This window comes from Canis aureus, chromosome 9, assembly GCF_053574225.1.
Source record: "Canis aureus isolate CA01 chromosome 9, VMU_Caureus_v.1.0, whole genome shotgun sequence".
NCBI classification, from domain to species: domain Eukaryota; kingdom Metazoa; phylum Chordata; class Mammalia; order Carnivora; family Canidae; genus Canis; species Canis aureus.
Genome location: NC_135619.1, coordinates 22,662,003 through 22,682,802, shown reverse-complemented (window position 1 = coordinate 22,682,802; position 20,800 = coordinate 22,662,003). Strand labels below are relative to the sequence as shown.

Below are 20,800 nucleotides of genomic sequence, written 5' to 3'. Positions count from 1 at the left end.
GGGATCCCACCTTGCATATTCTCAAAGCACCCTGGACTTTCTGTGTCATAACAGTCTCCAAACATGCAAACCAATTCTTTTTCTTTAATGCCAACACCTAACCAGACATATAACACCTAACTGGTGCTCAACAAATTGAATCCATGAATTCCAAAGTATCTTTCTCCCTGCCATTCTGTACATTCAACAAGAACAACAATCACATCAACAACGGCAGCAATCATCTCTCTCTCTTATTTTGTTTACTGTTGGATCTTTAGATCTAACCATGATTTCTGGTACATGTAGAATGTTCTCAATAAATACTTACTGAATAAACAAGTCAGTAACTTAAAGTTACAGCACCCAAACACAGAAAAAGAGGACCAGTTTAGAACTGTTTCGTTTTATCTACTCTGATAAATGACTTCAGGGGCACGTTAGTGAGAAAGAAGTAAATATTCTTAAGGAGAAATGAGGGATAAAAGGAACTTAAAATTATAGTCAAGATTCAAGAACTCAGAATGGAGAGACAAGATAAGCTTCACTTTTGACAGAACAATCTCTGCACAGTGCTTAGACATTCTGTGCAACAAAATATCAAGTCAGCAGTGTTGAAATAAGTTATCAGTCAAATGTCACTAAAACCTAGGATGCTAAATACTGAGAAAATATTAATTTTCTTATCTAAACAGAATCAGCTCCTAATATACAACACGCACAATCATCAATTGCATAAATGGAAACTTTAAGTATTTCATTGTTTCTCTTTTAAAAAGGGGGAAAAAACATACAATTTCAACTGATACACAAAGGGGCTTTTAACCTAGTATTCTTTACTCCAGTCACTGAAATTACAAGACTGTTTATTGCAGCAAAAAGCATCACCATAACGCAATATTCACTAATGAACCATTCACTTATAGAATTAACCCCATTCAAATATTTCTTTCCAGTTCACACCAGTATAGATAGATGGTCAGATAGATCAATAGGGAGAAACCTAGATCTTTGACCATGTTGTCAACTTATTTATTATTACTTTCCCATTACAAACATATCACATATCTATAGTAAAACTGCAATTTCATTTATAAAAATTAGGATTTCATGATTCTATGAATGATGTGGAATAACTGCTAGAATTAAATGCATAGACAAAGGAGGATCTCACAGAATAAACCTTGATAAATAAAAAAATATATATATCTATAAGAATGTTTTAAAAGAACAAAGATTAGGAAAGGCCTTGGGAAGATTAACTCTTTTAAAAAACCCTAGTTTGTTTTTGGTGTACTGTTTTTCTTTTCCTTTATTTTCTGCATCGCCATTCCCTACCGAGACACTCCTCCCCATCACTGCCTCTCCTCCCACCAAAAAAAAACAAAACAAAACAACCAAAAAACTTAATCTCCTGGGAGGGGGAAATAGGTAGTGATTGCTAATAAATGCAGAGTTTCTTTAGGGAGATTTTTTTTTAAAGTTCTGGAATTAGAGATGGCTGTACAATCTTGTCATTATATTAAAAAATCACTAAAATTGTACACTTCAAAAGGGTGACATACAATATTTGAATCACATCTCAATAAAAAAGGGAAAATAAATTTTAAGAATTTAACTTCCTTAAAATTCTGCTGTGAAAGTTAAATGGAAAGTAAAAACTACCCTAAAGCTACTGATCACTACTATTTGAAAAATGTACCTAGGAATAAAAGATTTGAGTGTTTTTCTTACTCTACGATTATGCATAGTTGCAGTTTTTTTTTATTAAATATGAGATAAAAATACCCTTCAAAAGTTTAGCTTCATAGTCCTGTACAAAATTTAAATAATACTTTTATCTCTGTTAATGTGGAATTCAGTAGTATTTTTTTTTTCCCATTACCAATTTTCTAGACTGGTCTAAGCAGGACCTCTTATATACTTCTGTTTCATTTTGTTTTATTTAGTTTGTTAATAAATTGGAGTAAATTAGAAAACATTTTATCTGCAAGTTATATATGAAGATTCTAGGAAAAAAGTTAATTCCTTTTTTATTTAAAGATCAAATCTTTCATCTATATGGCAAATATTGTGCTGGGGCCCAATGCAAACACAAAACACTCAAAATTCCTATCTCCAGAAACTTAAGGCTGTGAACTTAAATAAAATCCAGAATGAAACATCCTTTATCGTGGAAGTGAGGTTTTCCTATTACTTTAGATTAAATTAGGTATTTAAGTTTTATATATACTTTCCCTTTTAAAAGTTGCAAAATAAAGCAGAGCAGAAACTCTAAAACCATCAAGCACTTTTTCATATCTTCTACTGTTAAGGAAATTCCCCTTAAGAGGCAGACATTTAGTTTGTTTTAAACAGTGCAAATAGTATTCTATATGAACTTGGTTGCTAAATTTCTACAATTCATTTATAAAAAATAAATTTGTAAGTATCATTGATATTTTTGTTGACTTATTTAATAGCATAATATCTAGCATATAGTATCCTTTCATTATTTAGAATATTCATTTTTAATTTTATTTGATCGATAACAATAATAGCTATTTAAACTTTATATTTAAGTTTTTATTATTATTGAATTATTACATGTACAAAGCAAAAAAGTTTCAAACTCTATAAAAGGATAAATTAAAAATCACTTGACATCCCTAACCAGCGGAAATCACCACCTACTTTTTTGCGTGTATGTATATTTCCAAGGAATAATTCATAAATACACATTTACGTGTATATATATACGTGTAAGTTTATATTTTATGCAAAGAGGATAATATTACAGCCACCACAACTTCTATTCTTATGTAATCATATATATTGGACAGCTTTCTTTATCAACAAATATAGATCTATGTTAGTTATTTAAAGAGAAGCACAATATTTCGTTAGGAAACCTGCCCATTACAAACCTGCCTGTTACTGATAAATACTTCGACTGTACAGAGTTTTATAAAATACGTTTTTGCTATTACAAATCACATTGCAATAACTTTCTTGTAATGAACATTTGACCTGCATAACTGACCCGTGAGATAAATTTCAAAGCCATACTTTGATTCTATCCTTTAACAATGCTGAAGTACTCTGTAATGAAAAGCACTCTGCATTAGTACTCTCCTCTGTGATTCATTAATGTAACTCCAAATATCCATCACTTAATCACGAAGACGATAATACAGCAACCTATATCTTAGGAAAATTTGAGTGCAAATACTAGCAAAAAGTATATCCTTAGAACTTGCTTCTTTAAAAATTAAACTAGCAACTGATTAAACTGTAATTAGAATCTTTTATCTGGAATTAGTCAATTTTTAGAACTAAGACAAAGAAAAAAAGGAAAAGAGAATCAGGAGGGACATTCTTCACTGATTCAAACAAAAGAACAAAAGAATGGAATGAAGAAAATTGTGTCTCTGTGTATGTGTGAACTGTGAGAGAACCAATATAAGAAGGTAACATGATTTCATTATTGGTGCTTTGTTTTTGCTTTGTTGTTGTACCTCTAGTTAGACTCTATACTCCAATTAAGCTTGCCAGCAGTGATGCAGGATAACAGTATTTCACAATTGAGCCACTGCTTAATCAAAATGTCACTTTAGTCTGTCGCTGGTTATACTTCAAAAAGCTCAGGGTTACCTCAATTAAAAGCGAGTCTCACAGCACTTTGCAGATTGCATGCAGAATCATACAATGAGAGCTCCACTCAGATTGAAAAAGACAGGGAAGGGAGTGCTATTTTTATATCTCTTGCTATATTCTATTTTTGCTGATAACCTTCCAGCTCAATGTTTTTCCCTCTGCAGAATCATCTGAAGAGGTTGCAAATGATATATTACATTACATCCTCCTTGCTCACAATTATGAACAATCTATTGTTGATTTTAATTAAAATAATACCAATGATACTTCCACAAAAGGATTAACTGTAGGAAAACTAACCAGTCATTCAAATTTCAGTGCACACTGACTGATTAAAGTGTAATGTCTTGGGCTATACTTAAAAGATTTACAAAATTTTTTTTGAGGTCTCCTCAAAATATGCCACTTCAGCATGTGGATTATTTTGAGCTGACATAGACTTTGAGGGCTCAAGAGAAAATTTTGTCCCTTGCTTAACTGCACAGAAGAATCTAAACTGTCTTTGCCAGAATACAGGTTATTGCCAAGGATCATTTTTATCTGAATGACCTACCTATATGGCAGGGAAAACATCTAATAACCAAATACCTGCTCTTCTTATATAGTGCTAATGTGAATCGCATTCTTTTCCTCTGGGTTCCAGACCCCTATTTCTTCTCCTTAATTCAGAATGACATATATACCTCATTTTACTCGGCTGTCTTTGGAATTTCCATATCTGTGTGCATTCCTGGTACATGCAACATTAAATCTGATTTTCTCCTGTTAATCTTGTCTTGTGCCAATTTGATTCTCAGTCCAGCTGGAAGAACCTAGAAGAGGACAGGAAATTCTTGCTCCCCAACAAAATGATTTCAAACTTGAATAGATAAAGCTAGAGGTATTTGATACTAAAATATCTCATATGCAGTGGCCAAGAGCCATTTCCTTTTTGGTAATTCAGGAACTTATTGCTGCATATGTAATTGATTAAACTAGTTACATTCCCCTAGAGGAAACAGGAACATTGGCTAACCACACTACATTATTTTCTTCACAGGCTGCCACCAACTTCTTCTCAACGAAGAATGTAGAGTTGTGATTTCACTATAATTAGTTAGTAAATTTTAGGGTACGCTAGCCAAAACTGACTATGAAAAGGATGTTTCCATCTCCACTATATTGAAATAAACTAAAATGAAGGCAAATATCCAACTTTTAAAGAATGAATTATATCTTAAGAAGTCTGCCCCGTGCAATGAAACTGTAATAGAAATGTGAGTAGATACTGGGGTACCTGGCTGGCTGAGTGTGTGAAGCAGGTGATTCTTGATCTCAGGGTTGTGAGTTTGAGCCCCATGTTGGGCATAGTTTACTTAAAACTAAAATCTTAAAAAAAAAAGGAAATATGAGTACATATTGCCCACCATTACCAATAAGGCTAGTCAGAGCTAAATTTTTTCTTCATGAATTTTGTAACAGAGACACTGAAAATTGATTATTAAAACCATTTAATAGAGGGTCCACATACCCATAACTGCATTATGTTGGAGTTCCCTGAAAAACACAGGTATGTTTGATTACTTCTCTGATATACCACTTAATAGGAATTCAAACACATGGACATTTTTTCAAAATCCCCACAGGTATTAATTTTAGCCATTTTATTTGTCAAATGGAAGTTTCTTTATTTAATGACCATAAGAACACTGAGGTCCTGAGGGAACAGCAATGAGCCTTTAAGGAGATGGAAGGCTGAGTTTTAACAACTGAGCTGACCCTGTGCCAAAGCAGTGGCTGTCAAACTGACCCAGGTCGCCCCATGCCAGGGGTTTACTACTTCCTTCTCTCAGCTGAACGCCTACCAAAGAATTAGTACAAAATGATGGCCTGTCCCAGTTAAAACTCTGTTCATTATTATTCCCTATAACATTTGAGTTAAATTATAGTGGAAAATTAGAAAGGAAGTTGATCAGAAAATACAGACTTATTCCTATCAAAAAAGAGTATGATTTTAAGAAACGAGTAAATCATAATGAAGAATGCTACACTTCAGAGGCTGAAAACCAGACCATGAAAACAAATGCAAAGCTACAATTAATCAGGATTTGTATGATTCCTGTTTTGCAGAGGAAAAAGAAAAAGAAGCTACCTGAGACTTTTTAAAAATTATATTTAAATTTAGTCATTGTCATTTTCTTTCTTACAATTTTACTATACATTATTTGACAACGAATAAAAGATTATTATTTTTCCACAACCATTTATCCAAGGATTTATTCTCAATCTTCTTTTAAAGTGTGATAATTGCTAACAGTACAATACATAGCATGCATATTAATAATGATTTAGTATTTGATAAAATAAACAAGCTATGTGTGTATACAAATAGTCTCTGTTTTATTATAGTAAAATGAAATCTGCCTTATGTATATACTACAGATGTTATTTAACTTCTCCATAATTAATAGACAAATGCAATTTTCTTTGTAGCTAAATTCTATTAGATCCATTCATTTTATTAATTTTTTTCCTTTTTATTTTTTTACAAGATCTTATTTTTAAGTAATCTCTATACCCAACTTGGGGTTGGACTTTGTACTCTCCATTGACTGAGCCAACTAGATGCCTTTAGAGCCATTAATTTTAAAGATTTTATAGTCAGACTATGGCTTGACTACTTTCAATTTGTTGCCCAAAATAACAAAACTTGCTAAGAAATCTGAAAGCAGGGAAGGGGAGAACTTGCCACCCCAAAATATGCCTCTTTGTCATAAGAATTAATTTAGGTTGATTACTTTTAAGAAATAGCAGATACCAGAAAGGCTCTAAAATCCACATTGAAGTTACCTTTTCGTAACAGACATTCACATTTATAAGAGAAGTCTCCATTTGTAAGGGTGTCCTCTTTTCTGAACTGAGGAGAGGAGAATTAACTAAATCTCTAAAAATTCTTCAACAGCAGAAGAGGCACAATCTGTATAACAACCATTACTGTGTTTTGTCTGATAATCTCCCACAACTGGCTTCCTCTTCTCCCCAAACCCTTTTTTTTTTAATTGGTCATTAGCTGGAGATGGTATTTAAGGTGATACCTTGGGCCATTTAGAGGAGTTACTCAGTTTTCCTGGGTATCTTCTATGTATACAGGAGGTATACATGTTGTTAAATTTCTGTTTTTCTCCTGTAATCTGTATTTTTATTGGGGGCGGGGGCTGGTGGCTTTAGCCAAGAACCTAGAAGGGTAGACAGAAAATTATTTTTCTTCCCCTGCAAGTTTGATGACCACCAAACGGACATGGTGAAACAAAACACTCACTCTGGAGTCTGCAGAAATTGGGATCTTGGAAATTGATACATATTATGCTAAGAAAATAAATTCTTATGTACATTGCAACATGCAGCAGATGGAATATGTACTTGATTATTTTAGAGTTCATTAGTAGAAATTTCAAATGATTAGTACAACATACATTACCTATCTTATATTAAATCCTAAAATCACAGAAAGATATAGCAATTAGAAAATGTAAATAAAATAACTCATATTTGATATTTTCCAGGGAGACTTTCAAATTCATTGGACAACATCTCTATAGAAAATATTTAAGGGAACTTGACATGCATTCCCTTGCATCCCTTCACAAATGTATCTCTCTTACTAAAAGTAAAAACACTGAATTTAACTGTATTCATTTTGTAGCTATGCATTCTTTACAAATAATAATCATACAGTTATTAAGCCATTATAATTATACTGCCCCATGGTCTATACCCTGCACCTTATTATACCTGCAACAGTATGTCAAATGCCTACAGAATAATTTGGTATATAAATGAGAACATCATGAAATAAAATGAAGGTGTATAAAGTCCCAGGATAAAGTAATTGTGCAATCTAGATTCAATTTACAGAAGAAATGAATAGTAAACATGAGTCACTGAAACATAATTAGAAGGTAAAATCTTGGAGAAATAACAAAATGTCATTCTGAACCAAACCAAGCCCAAAATACAACATCGAGAAACAAAGACAAATTCTCCTTTGGGCTTTAGGTGAATGGCATGATCTCTAGGATAAGAGGACAGCCCTTTCAGAGAAGCTTCTCTAATGCAGTGATAAGTGGGTACAGCAGTAAATAGGTAAATCAAAATTAATTTCATGTACATTTAGCCATGTTAGGAAACATCTTAGGAAAAGGAGTTTTGAGGAAATCTGAGGCATTTGAGGAACCAGCAAATACTTCCAAAAGTTTAAGAAAAGAATATATTCTTCAATGAATCCATAGATTCACTGACCCTCCCCATACATAGGGGTCAGTATGCCTAGATCTAGTAGCTATTTAACAAATATTTGTTGGAAGTGTAAGAAAGGGAGTGGGGAAGGGTGCCTGAGTGGTACAGTCAGTTAAACATTTGACTCTTGATGTTGGCTGAGGTCATGATCTCAGGGTCCTTTCAGCAGGGAGTCAGCTTCTCTCCCTCTTCGTTTCTCCTTACCCCTCCCCCACTCGTGTGCCATACTCTTTTTCTCTCTCTCTTTCTTTCAAGTAAATAAACAAATCTTAAAAAGGAAAGGGAGGTGAGACAGTTGTCTTCCAAAATAGGCATGATGGCTGGTTATATCCCATTACCCAAAGGTGTGTCTCAGTTATCTATTCCTACCCCATAACTTAGTGGCTTAAAGTAACAACCATTTTATTTGTTCATGATTTGTAGGTCATAAATTTGGGCTAGTTCTTCTGCTGGTCTCATTTATGGTCACTCATGTGACTGTAATTACCTGGAAGCTCGATTGTATCTGGGTACTGTAAGGAGGCCTCATTACATGTCTTGCCACTGGTGTTAGCTGTCAGCTGGGCCACCTGTTTCCAGCAGGGAAACCCAAGCTTCTTATATGCTGTTAATGTTTTTTTTTTTTTTCTAGGAGGGCAACAGTGATGGCTGTATGATCTCGCTTGAAAGTCATATCGTATTACTTGTCCCACATCTATTGCTCAAAGCAAGTTGCAAGGCCAGTCCAGATTCAAGGGGAAGACAAACAGACATCTACTCTTGATGGGAATACCTGTAATGAATTTGTGTCCATACTGAATTCACCAGAGGAAGTAAGAAAGTAAATCACAGGTGAGAACACACCACAGGTCCTAATCTAGAAATGGTCTGTTCTGCCAACAAATGTATCTATACTTAAGCATCAGATTTTGGCTGACTGTCAGGCCTCTCTGCCACTGAAATAACAGCATAGAAATCTGGATTCAGATGACAAAATGAGTTTGTTATCTGACTTTTTTTTTTCTAGCCCTGTCTCAAAGAAAGAGGTAACTGGGGGTAAAGACTGAAGTGCTCATTAATGACAGCAACAGAACAAATAGCATAGTAACAGGAAAAAGAGGTAAGTGGAATGCAGAGCACAATTAGACAAATGCAAACATTTTAATGATAAATGATCATTAATGATCTCCAAGTTCCATCTGATTCTAATATTTACAGAATTCTCTGATTCTTCTGTACTAGGAAAAATGCTACAGGGAACATTTATTAATTACTTAAGACATACCAGCTAGTTTACCCTGGCTTGTAATACCGTTTTGTAGACAGAAATGGCAAACTAAGAAGAATAAATCACCTCAAATCACAGAGTCTATTTTGGCAAAAAAAATTTCAGGATATACTTATATCCCAGATCCAGGATCAAACATTTCTCCATACAAATAGCTTCCAAATCCCCTAATCGATAGTAACCATAAAGTCTTTTAAACACTTCCAGATAAAAAATACGATAATTCATTGAGTACTGTTAAGGAAAAGAAATTAAGAATAAGGTACATATTCAGAGGATGGTCTTCATCTTTGAAGGTCACATTTATGTAACAATCAACAGAAAACAGCTTTAAGAGGCAGATGAAAATGAAAATCACCTAGGTATAGCAGATGTAGCATCTTCTTTACAATCAGAAATATTTGTCATCTATCATCTATTAGTCATATAATCATGGACAAGTAAATTAACTGCCCTCAGCCTCAACTTGCTCCTCCAAAGAAAGGAATACAATCACACCTAAGTTGTAGGGTCATTGCATGGCTTAGAAGAGAGTAAAAACCAACAGTGCCTGGCAAAGAGAATATTCTCAGAAAATGTACTTATGATGGGTGATGATCATCATCTATTGTATTTATTATCCAAGATATATTAGCATTTTTCAGGACTTTCCACATAAAGTATGTGAAGGAAAACTCATGTGCTTTCCTTAGCAGTGGAGGTCTTAGAATATTATTCATCCTCAGGCTCTTAGTTCACAAAGATATCTAACAATCTTAACATTTTGTTAATAAGTTCCTATTAGTGAGTTAAAAAAGAAAAAAACATCCACTGAAAAAGTTTGTTTTATGAGAGCACGGAAAAAATAATCAATGAAAAATCATACATAGGAAAGAAAAGAAGTTGAGGAAAATTTCATACCAGTACAAACTGTCTTAAGTATGCCATGGATCGGTCTGTAAGGGCTTTCTGCAATCACTAACAACAAAGACCTGAAGTCTTTAAGAAAAAGGTTAGCTGTATTTAGAATTGGTGTGTCGATTTTAATAACTATTAGCATTCACATTAAAAATAAAACTTTTAAAATACACATATACTAAACATGGTGCCTAGTGGAATAAAACATTTGAAGGTTGAAGGTTTTGAAGAATGTTGATAGCCAAGACCTATCCTGTGAGGGTACCAGACAGAGAGAGTTTTACTGTCATTTCCTTTTGTTTTCAGATTATTTCCCCCTTATTAGAAATCAGGTGACCTCATAAGGAGGCTGGAGAAACAGCTGGAAACCTAATTTCGATTTTATTCAATAGTGGCGGAGGTAACCCAAACGGACATAGTAAATATTCTAGAAATCAGTATCATCTAAGTTTAAGAGTAAATTAAGAGGCAAAGATATATGAGTATCATCAGGAGTGACTTAAGACTAGGGCTGTCTAAGAGAATATTTGTTTCTTACTCTACATAGCAATTTCCACAGAGTGGCTTCAATCCATTTTGACTTTTGTGTCTCAAAGGAGAAATAGTTACTTAGCAGAATAGGGAAGCATGCATTAAATGATGAATAAATGGTTTTAAAAGAATCAAAGAATGAGCGTTGAGTCATTCCTTTCTAGATCAGAGAGCCCATGATGTAGCCAGATCCTTCCGTCACTTTAGGATAAGATAAAATCTAGTCTTCTTATCTTGCTCCATTTAATTGTTTCTCACATACATTATGAATATCACTGTAATACTTATAAGTTACTTTTTCTCTCAATATTTAGTGGAAAAGAATTAATTTGACCATGATAAGCAAATCATATGATGTGAATGATTACAAGTTGAGGTATATGATATGATTATGAAAGTGATCTCAGATGTCTGCACTAGGGTCTAGACTCAGAATGGCAAATAATTCTAGTCTCATGACAATTTGGATCAATGAAGCTGTAGCATCTGAGAGGTATATGTTAAAGACTCCAATGCCTTGTTCAGGATCAAAAGGAGAGAAGGCGTTGATCAAATAGTAAATATGACATGAGTGCTGGATGGATGGTTCCAGCATAGCATGGACCTGCTTCCTTTGTTCCAAAAGCAAGGAAATAATGCTTCTGCTCAATGCTACACTAATCAACCCTTGTGGTTTGCTGGAGCTGGTATCACACTTGCATGTAAAGTGACACAAACAAACTGGAGGTGGAGATAAAGACGAATGATGGATAACATTTATTGAGTACAAAAAGTAAAGGGCTTGAAATCATGACACATAGAAAACTGTCCCAAATCAGTTTAGGTATGGTTATGTTTAGTCATAAGCAGAGCAATCACGGTTTGGTGATCTCAAGTAATTCAGTTTAAATATTTGTGGTACTTGGAATTAGATTTGTTGTGTGCCCCTCCTCCCATATTAAAACTAATTAGAAGCCAAAGATGTCAGATGTTTGGCTCAACTTCAAAAATAAATTTGAGGGACCCCTGTGTGGCTCAGCGGTTGAACGTCTGCCTTTGGCTCAGGGTGTGATCTCGGATTTTTGGTATCTAGTCCCACATCAGGTTCCTTGCATGGAAACTGTTTCTCCTTCCTCTGCCTGTGTCTCTGTCTCTCTTTCTATGTCTCTCATGAATAAATAAATAAAATCTTTAAATATATATATATATATTTATATATATATAAATTTGATAATATGCCTATACAAAATGGAATAATCCAGTTTAGGTGGAGTGATTTTTAGAGTCACTGAAGGTACTCAGGCTTAGTCAAGATGACCACTTGGCAGGGATGCTTTAGAGAAAATTTAAATTTGAATAGATATCAGAATAACTCAGACATTTTATAATACCAGACCCATCAGGAAGTAAAATGAATTTAAATATGAATGTCTTGGGAAAACCATGCACTCACTAGTGTACCAGAGATGCTTCAACCTATAATTTCGTAAACCCAGCCAGATTTCCTGGGTTTAAGATTCACATATGCTTGGTTTCTGAAGACAGTGGACTGTGCGGTCCTTGGTTTGGCTGAGCTTTAGCATTCCCTGGGGTCCTGAGGGTCTACAATCCCAAGCATAGGCTTTGATATCATCCAATTACTATCCTTTTTTTTTCTCCTTTACGCTCAGGATAGCTAATGATGAAATGATAATGATGATGGCAATGATGATGGTAATGATAGCAGCTAAGTGTTTTTTATTATTAGCTTCATCTTATAGGTGAAGACATTAAAGCTCAGAGAGGTTTCAAGACTTGCTCAAGGTTACATAAGCATGAGACATAGGTTTGTGAAATCCCAAAGTTCATGCTTCTAACCACTGCACAGTATCAACCTCCACAAAGTATAGTAACAGTTTCCAAATTTCCTCTTCTTACTACAAAGCAAAAAAAAAAAAAAAAAATCAAAATAGGATTTTAAAAATATCAATTACTTTCAAACTTACGTATTTGTTTACATCCTTCCTGTTACTAGGAAAATAAGTTCCTTGAGGTCAGGATCCAATGTCTAGTTATAGGTTGTTAAAGTGCTTGACATTTGAACAATCAATACATGGCAAATATGCTACATAATTCCTATAAATAACCCCTAAAATTTCAATGCAAAGGTAGACACATTTCTATTAAATGAGGCACTTTATATTTAAATATCTGTGAATAGTACTGATAGAATAGTATCTATCCGTCTAGAAAAAAGTGCAAGTACTACTCTATAGTGTTCAATATCACCGTGTAAATCATACGCATTTTAATGTTGCTATACAAATGCCTTAACACTAATAAATCCACATAAGTCATTTAATAACCTCATGTTTATACCATGGAAAACATAACAAAGAGGTAATCACTAAGAAAATACCACAGCCTGTATTTCCAAAGAAGAAAAAGTTTTCATAACAGAGTTGATATATTCCCACTAATAAATTACTGTAATGCAAATATTCTATAACTTCGGAAGCACCACCACTAAGACTCAGGAAAAACCTACTTGAAGACAAAAAATGCAAAGTCAACACGGGGAATGAAATGCAGGAAGCAACTGACATGAATCCTTCAGTTTTCTTTAGTATTTCCTCAAAAGAGCTGCACAGGGCAAAGTAAAAAGAGTAATATAAGCGACACTGTTGTGGCTTCTATCTCTGATCAAATACACTAGTTCTAATTGACTATATATTGAACTAATTAGCATTTTCATTTAGTCTTTTTTTCTAAGAATTCAGAAACTGCTTCCAGATTTGGTGGGGGGGGGAGGGGAGGAGAATGTACAACTTTATATGTTTATCTTATTACTTCTTTTCCAGATCCTTTCTGCTATAAAATCTAAAGTATTCAATATCCAATGGTAATTCTGCAATTGTTCTTCATCATGCCAAATTAAAAATATTTCTGTGGAAGGTTTTTTAAAGCAATAAATTGCATATATGCCCCCACAAAGAAAAGAATAGCATGAGGTCTGTGGTTAGACAGATTTCTTTTATAAAAAGATATATATTATCTAGGAAGACTCAAATCGATCAGTTTGCATTTTCTTCCCAATGTGCCCAAATTTTGTAACTTAATAAACATAGGCCATCAAAGCCAGTTTCTGAGAAATCTTACTGATATAGCTTGTAGTTTAATAACAAAGCCCATTCATGTGGTTTACTTGGTATCAGCAAAATGATAGTGCATTTATATAACCATGTCATCTCATTATAATTTTCTATCACTTGTTAACCATCTTCATAATTACTATTAAATTATGTCATAGTTCAGTAAAAAGCATTGTCAGAACACTATCAGAATACTATGATGCAAAAGCTTTAAGATGGTATTAACTATCTCTGAATTAACTCTTATATTTATATCTCTTGTTATATAAAACTGGAGTTTTCATAAAAACATACAATTTATGTTATATTGATAGGGCATAACAAAAATGGTTCACTTCTAACCAGAAAAGCTTCAATACTGATAAACATAATTCTTCTTAATTTCACCATGCATACACCATGTAATGGATAAATTACTACTGCCTCAGGTTTTAAATAGTCCTCACTGATTGAAGGATGCCACAGGAATAAAAATGTGGGCAGTTGAAATATAGTAAGTAGTCTCACTTTCAGAGTTTATTAACGAGGCAGAGCTATACACATATGTATCAGTAGAATGATTTAGCAAAATTGCCTGTTAGTCATGTATACTATTTATTTAAAAGCCTAAACTCATATATTTTATTCTTCAATAAAATATAAAAGTTAGAACTTTGAAAGTAATGCCAATGTTACTTTTCTAAGTAAATGAAAAATAGCAATTACTGGGATAAGTGAAATAGATTACCCAGTCAAGCCACTAGAAAGTTTTAAGTAGTCTTCTTCCTCCAACCTCAAAATTGGCATCTATTTATTAGCAATCTTGTTAATTGTAATTTTTTCTTAAAATAACTAAATACAGAGTTTGATACAGAGTTTATTACATGGTAGTTTTATGTAGAGGCAGGGACATTGTTAGATATCTGCAAGCGTCTCATCCCAACCACAGAACAACACAGCAATAGTATCAGCAGAAAGCAAGATCCTAATTTCACCAGCTAGAAAACTCAGCAAAACTACCAAGCTTAAAGTGCTTCAAGCAGCAAGAGGAAACAGAACACTGGTTTAAATGAACAAAAGGGAACCAATGGTCATTCAGGAAAAGATGAAGAGCAGACATAACATATGAGGGTCACTTAAACACCAATGCCATAACCAGACACTCCTTTAACACCAAGAATGCATTTAATGATGTAGGAGCCAAAAATGATGAAGAGGGGAAAAAGGTGGGACAATTTTCCTTCATGTGACCACAGCTCTTGCCATTCCCCTCATGAGAAAAAAGGAAAAAAAAAAAAAAAAATCACCTCTGGCTGGTAGTAGTCAAAGATTTTTCTTAATGAACCCCTCTCAAATCCAGGAATATCATATTTCAAAACCAAAGTAGATAAGCATGTGTATTCTATATTGATACATACATCACATGTTTGAAGAGGAAAAGAGGTATGTGAAGCACAGGAGACTGGTGTTGCTCAAGGTCATTCTCTTCTTGAAAAGAGAAAAGACAAAAATGACTAAAAGAAATGGTCTGGGGGACAGGAGTCAAGTGGCAAGTTCTTCCTACCTGCCTATATGCTCAAGTCGGTTCCCATGGGTGTCCCTCCGGCCCTATTGTTCTGCCCCTCTTGATGGTAAGCATAAGGGAGCCTAAAAGAAAGGAACATTTTGCTGGGAAATTTCCTAACAACACCTGACAATCTTAACCCATGAGTGAGATGAGCCAGCTCCATCTAAGTACAAGGTCAGTGGACTCAGATCCTCAAGCTAACTGGTGTGTACCTCCCTGTTCCTCCAAACAAGGGAGAAGGGGAGGGAGGCAAAAATCTCCATTTTTCAGGAACTTCTATATACAAAACTCTGTGCAAGGAGGCCTATTTGGCTTTGACATTTCACCTAACTCCAATCTGCACAAATGAATGGCGTTTTAAAACATGAATCACACCATAATCTATGTTTAGTCTTTTAAGCACTCTAAAGTCAGCAAATGCATTTGTTTTGCCTTCCCTCAGTATGAGGCTACAAAGGCAAGACCTAACCTGCAGAATGGTGAAAAGGCCAGAGAGAAGTGAAATGAGGATGGAGATGGAGAAAACCCATTATTTTCCCAGGTACTTCTATTCTGCACCAGCATTCCTTCTTTCTTGGGTACCCTCGAAAGAAGTACGCCTTATTTGCTAACAAATATTATGAGTATGATATAGTTTCTGTTGTAATAATACTCTGGAGAATTTGGGGGGACAAAGAAGTGTCTTTGTGAGATTTGTTAGTACACACAAATCAGTTTTCTGACCAGGATTTTCTGAGTGATGAGGGAAATCCAAAAAAAAAAAAGAAAATTAACTTGAAAAGAAAAGAAAAAAGAAAGGAACAGCTCTCATCTAATTCCTCCCAAATCCCTACTTAGTTTTAGTTTTTCTTCAGGCAGTACCCTTTTTTTTTTTTTTTTTTTTTTGAGTCTTCAGAGAATAGAGTGTGGACCTGCTTTTCTGTTAAAAGTCAAGTTATCCTTTCTTGTTTCTCCCTACCTTACAGAGCGAATCTATCTGAAGAGTGGCCCTCGTTGCCTTGACGTTTATTGGGCACGGTGGGGGGTGGGGGTGTCTTTTCAGTGGTATTCCAACTGGAGATAAAACAGGAGTAAAAATGACCTAATTAAATCCAGGAGAGCAAAAGAGGAGAAAAGAGAGAGGGGGAAAAATGGAAATCTAGGAAAAACACACTTAGTTTCAGGTTTTGAAACCTGAGAAACCATGCAATATTTGAGTATCGAGGCATTTTTGCAGCCAGCTTTCTTCTATGTTCTTGAATATTCATTTACAAGGGGGTGGAGGGCTGCAGGCGCAGGAAGTCAAGCAGGACCTCACTGCCCTCCCCGCGTCTCTCTCCACCTCCTTCCTCTCACATCCAGGCCGCCACCCCAGCGGTGATGCGCCTCCTGTCTGCCAGGGGGCCTGCTGAGCTCTCCCGCCCCTCCCCAAAAAGTGTCGACGAGGGCCTGGCAGCTGCAGTGGCGGAGCCCAGCCCCCAAGCCGGCTGCATATACGGCCTTGTAGCACCACCAGCCTGCGAGGGCTGCAGCAGCAGCCGAGCCCAGACTCCAGAGGAGTCAGGGACAGCGAGAGCAGCTAGCTAGTGGCCAGCTTGTAGTCTGCAAATGCCATCATATGGATATCTATAGAAACGCAGCAAGCGGAGAAAAAGAGGCAGCGCCCCGACACTTTCTAAGCTGCCTTAGCAAAGACAAGCCTTCGGCGCATCTCCACTCGCTGCCTCCAGAGCAGGGCGCCTCGCGCTGGGCCGGGCCAAACCCTCTGCTGGGTGCACCCAGCAGGCAGCTACGGAAGGCAGGACGCAAACGAGCACTCCTCGGCTGAATTATTCAGACCGCCTTCACTACGGAATAAAACAGTGATGAGACTACTTTGCAAGTGCTTTATCCTGTTAATCCGAATGCTCTCGAGAAAGGAGTGAAATTTCTGCAGAGGGGACGCAGATGTGGTGGAAAAAGGAAATGAGAGAAATAAGGTGCAAGGGTAAGGGGCTTTTGGAAGTTCGCTAAATTTGTTCTGACTCAGCCAGCCAGCCATGGGAACCTCCGTTTTAACGTATCAGATCCAATATGTTAATTAGGCAGTCGCAAATCCACCCTGTTCCTTGTAAATCAATGCACTGGCAAGAATTTTCAAAATACATATTATACAGAAACGAGCAAACCAAAACCAACCAAACCAACCAGGCGCACACAAGCTCCACCACCGAGACCTTATAGCTGGGGATGGTACCGGAGTGGTGGTTATGGTTTTAGCCTTGCTCCTCTCGATATAAAAATGACTTCTTTCACGGATCTATTTTGCTATATAGAAGCAAACGCTCCCAGTTAAATACCATGTCTCAGCACACACGCCGGTGACAATGAATTCCCTCTCATGCAAAGCAAGTTCCAAGAAAACTCCGTTTCAGATTAAAGTCTCCAGATGCGTAATTTGCAACTACTAAAGGATCTAGCAAGCTCGTCCACAATGAGGAAAGGAAAACAACCTGGCACCAGAGGTAGAGAAGGGTCAGAAGGATCCTTGCCTGAAATGATGGGTGGAAACCAAACACCCTCTCGCACTCCACAGTCTGGGGAGGGTTGGATACCAAATGGTCCGTGGCAACCATAGCCTGAAGGAAACATGGAATTTTAATCTCTGGCATCTTCAGGCAGGCTCAGCATAGCATGCCCGGCTTTCCAATATCAGCACTTAGGGTGGAGCGTATCCATATTCCCTTAGCTTTCTTTCACCGCTAGATTAAGTGCTCAGGTATAGATTTATATACCACCTCCTAGAAATGTTATTACAACATCACAGAGCGCCCTTGGATACCCAGCCCTTCCTAATGATTTTCGAAACATTAATAAGTAAAGTAGCCTGCAATGCAGATAAAACACTAGAAACAAGATCAGAAGAACTGGGTGAGGCGGGTAGCCGTTTGCTTGTTACCTGGTGCCTCTAGAGGAAAAGACGGTCGTAGGAGGACTTTCTGCCCGCAGGTACAATCCCGGCAAGGTGGCTCCAGGTGGCTTTCACAGTCGTACGCGGGTCTCGCTTGTCACTTTGCTGCCCTTTGCCATAGCTCAGCACCCGCATCCTAGGGAGTCCGAAAGGCGGCTCCTGCCACTGCCGCCGCTGCCCGCAGGTCGCGCTGGGTGGGGGATCCGCGGCGATCGCCCCATGAAACCCGCGTTTCTGCGCCCGGGGAGCGGGCAGAGGCAGGGCGGCCGCGCACGCACACACAGACACACTCAAACACACACACACACTCGCACACAGGCGCGCGCGCACTCGCATTCACTCTTGCACACGCACATCCAGCACAGCACGGGGAGGGAGAAATAAGGAGGGGACTGGTCCTTCTCACGATCGGCTTTGATGCCCACCGGACCACAGGCAGAAAAGAGAGTGGTTTGGCATCGCCTTTTGATCACGTTTTCTTCAAGTTCTCCTCCAACCCAAATCCACGTAATTCAAGAGCTGGTGACATTTTAGTGGGGAGGAGAGAGCCGGGAAAGGGCTGAGGAAGAGTCGGGGATTTTGTTAAGCAGTTTGAAAAGCAATCCTTGTTACCTTGTTTGTACAGAAACCAGCTGGAAGGGCTGAACTTTTGCCTCCAGATGATGTGGATCGAAACATAAATATCCTTCTGGCCAAGAAGGGAAGGTCTAAGATGCACGGAAACAAGACGGCTACAAGACCCTCTGGTGACCTTGTGATGTACCTGGAAGCGAGTTAATACCGGAGCTTTCTAAGCCTCTGGGTAAACTGATCCACACATGGGTCCACAGCCAGGCAGCGGTTCCGAATCCAGCCGGCAAAATGGGTCTGGGCGTCCTCCCTGTTCTTCGAGAACCTGGGCATCGAGGGGGCACCGACGAGTTAACAACATTTGCTTCTGGGCAGTTGGATAAAAGACAGTCAAATGCATCAGAGAGGCGCGCGCGCGCGCGCATACACACACACACACACACACAGCTAGCTGGAGAGCGGCTTACACACACACACACAAAAAAAAATTCCAAGATGACTTCAAAAGGTAGCAAAGATCCAGAGTCTTTTTGGAAAACAGAAGGGTCAGCAAGAAGGTTATGAAAATCTCATGTCTTTCATTCTTCCTCTCTCTTGTGAATGTGTGTGTATATTTCCAGAAGGTTTCGTTGGTCGGCCCCACCCCCGTCCAGTTGCGCTTTTTTTCTCCCGATCTAAACCGACCGTGCAAAATGGATTATATGGGTGGGTTGTGCTCACAGCCCAGAGCTCCACACTCAGGAATCCTAAGGGAGCAGCCAGCTGCGAAGACATTCACATCCTCTAGGGAAAAGGAAAAAACACGCGCAAACACACGCGCGCACAGACACACACACACACACACGCGCGCGCGAGTGCTCAGTTCGGGCCGCTCTGCACACGCGGGCCGACTCCCTGCGCGCCGCTGCACACCGCGCCCCGCCCGCTGCCCGCTGCCCGCTGCCCGCGGCGAGTCCGCAGCTCAGGCGTGCGGCTGGCGGCCCAGGTGGCCCAGGTCCCAGGCTGCGACCCGCGCGGGCCCCGCGCCCAGGCTCCCCGCGGCAGCGGGTTCGGGCGACGGCAGCCGCCCCGCGGGGAAGGACTGCGTCCGGCGCTGCAGCATGGAGGCGGCCGCGGCGGCGGTGGCGGCGGGCGCGCGGCCGTGGGCCCGGCCCTCGCCGCAATGACGGGAGCTACCGCGCCTCCCAGACTCCGGAGTCAGGCGAGACCCCCGCCGGGGCCGCCGCGCCTCCCTCTGCCGCCCCCACCCCCCGCCCGCGAGCCGCGAGCCGCGAGCCGCGCGCCGGGGGCCGATTTACCCCGGGCCAGAGGAGAGGGTCCGCGAGGCGCCGCCGAATCCCCAGGCAGGGGAGGCGCGGGGAGGCGCGGGGAGGCGCGGGGGCGTTGCGGGAGGGGGAGGGGGAGGGGGAGGGGAAGGCGGCCAGGCTGAAGATGAAGGCGAACTTCTAGGGGCGTCCCCAGCCTCCCGTAAGAGAGAAACTTGCGGACCACCCACTGCCCCCACGGTGACGGGACAAAGGAGTATCACCGGGTCAAGCGGCGACGACCAACAGCGGTGGGGAAAGTCATGAGCTATAATGACCTCCAGGAGAATCTAAGACGGAGGGCAGCTGGCTTGAGGTCTCTGTCGCCTGCGGCCGGCCTCATCGGGGTCCCTTTAGTAGTAGGTAGTGGTTCTCTTACTAATCAGCTTTGGAAAAGAAGCTTAAAAAGCATTATATCTGAGAATCACCTCCGCTCAGCCTTAGACATCACCAGGGCTGCCGCCCGTCACATTTTGGTCTGTCAAGGGCAGAAAGCAAGCCCAAGAGGTGACCTCTCCGGGCCTGACCACTGAGGTCGGCTGCAAAGAGCTCAGAGTGTTGGGGATAAAGCCAGGCTGGGCTCTGCGGAGAGGGGCCGAGGGATGGGCGTTTCTCCTGATTCTGCCACAACTCGGGGGACCTTCTCTCCGAGACCCCAACCCTCGCTCCCTCCAGTCTGCAAAAGGCTTCCTTTCGGGAATCCCCCGGTGCAATCACGCTGTTTCTTTCTGCTGGAACCAGGAAACCCTTTCAACG

The 20,800-nt window shown here is 39.0% G+C and overlaps 1 protein-coding gene across 5 annotated transcripts in view; it reads right to left on the bottom strand.

The window, feature by feature from the left end:
- LRFN5 (leucine rich repeat and fibronectin type III domain containing 5) overlaps positions 1 to 20,160 on the bottom strand; it is a 237,153-nt gene extending 216,993 nt beyond the window's left edge. The window contains exons 1-2 of one of the 5 annotated variants that reach the window (XM_077909147.1): positions 20,039 to 20,160; positions 18,159 to 19,065 (exon numbers count right to left, since the gene is read on the bottom strand). The gene's annotated coding sequence lies outside the window, so the exon portion shown is untranslated. Of the gene's footprint in view, positions 1 to 18,158; positions 19,674 to 20,038 lie in introns of those variants that run through there. The other 4 variants (XM_077909148.1, XR_013386127.1, XM_077909150.1 and 1 more) reach the window with 4 other exon arrangements.
- Positions 20,161 to 20,800: the final 640 nt, after the last annotated feature.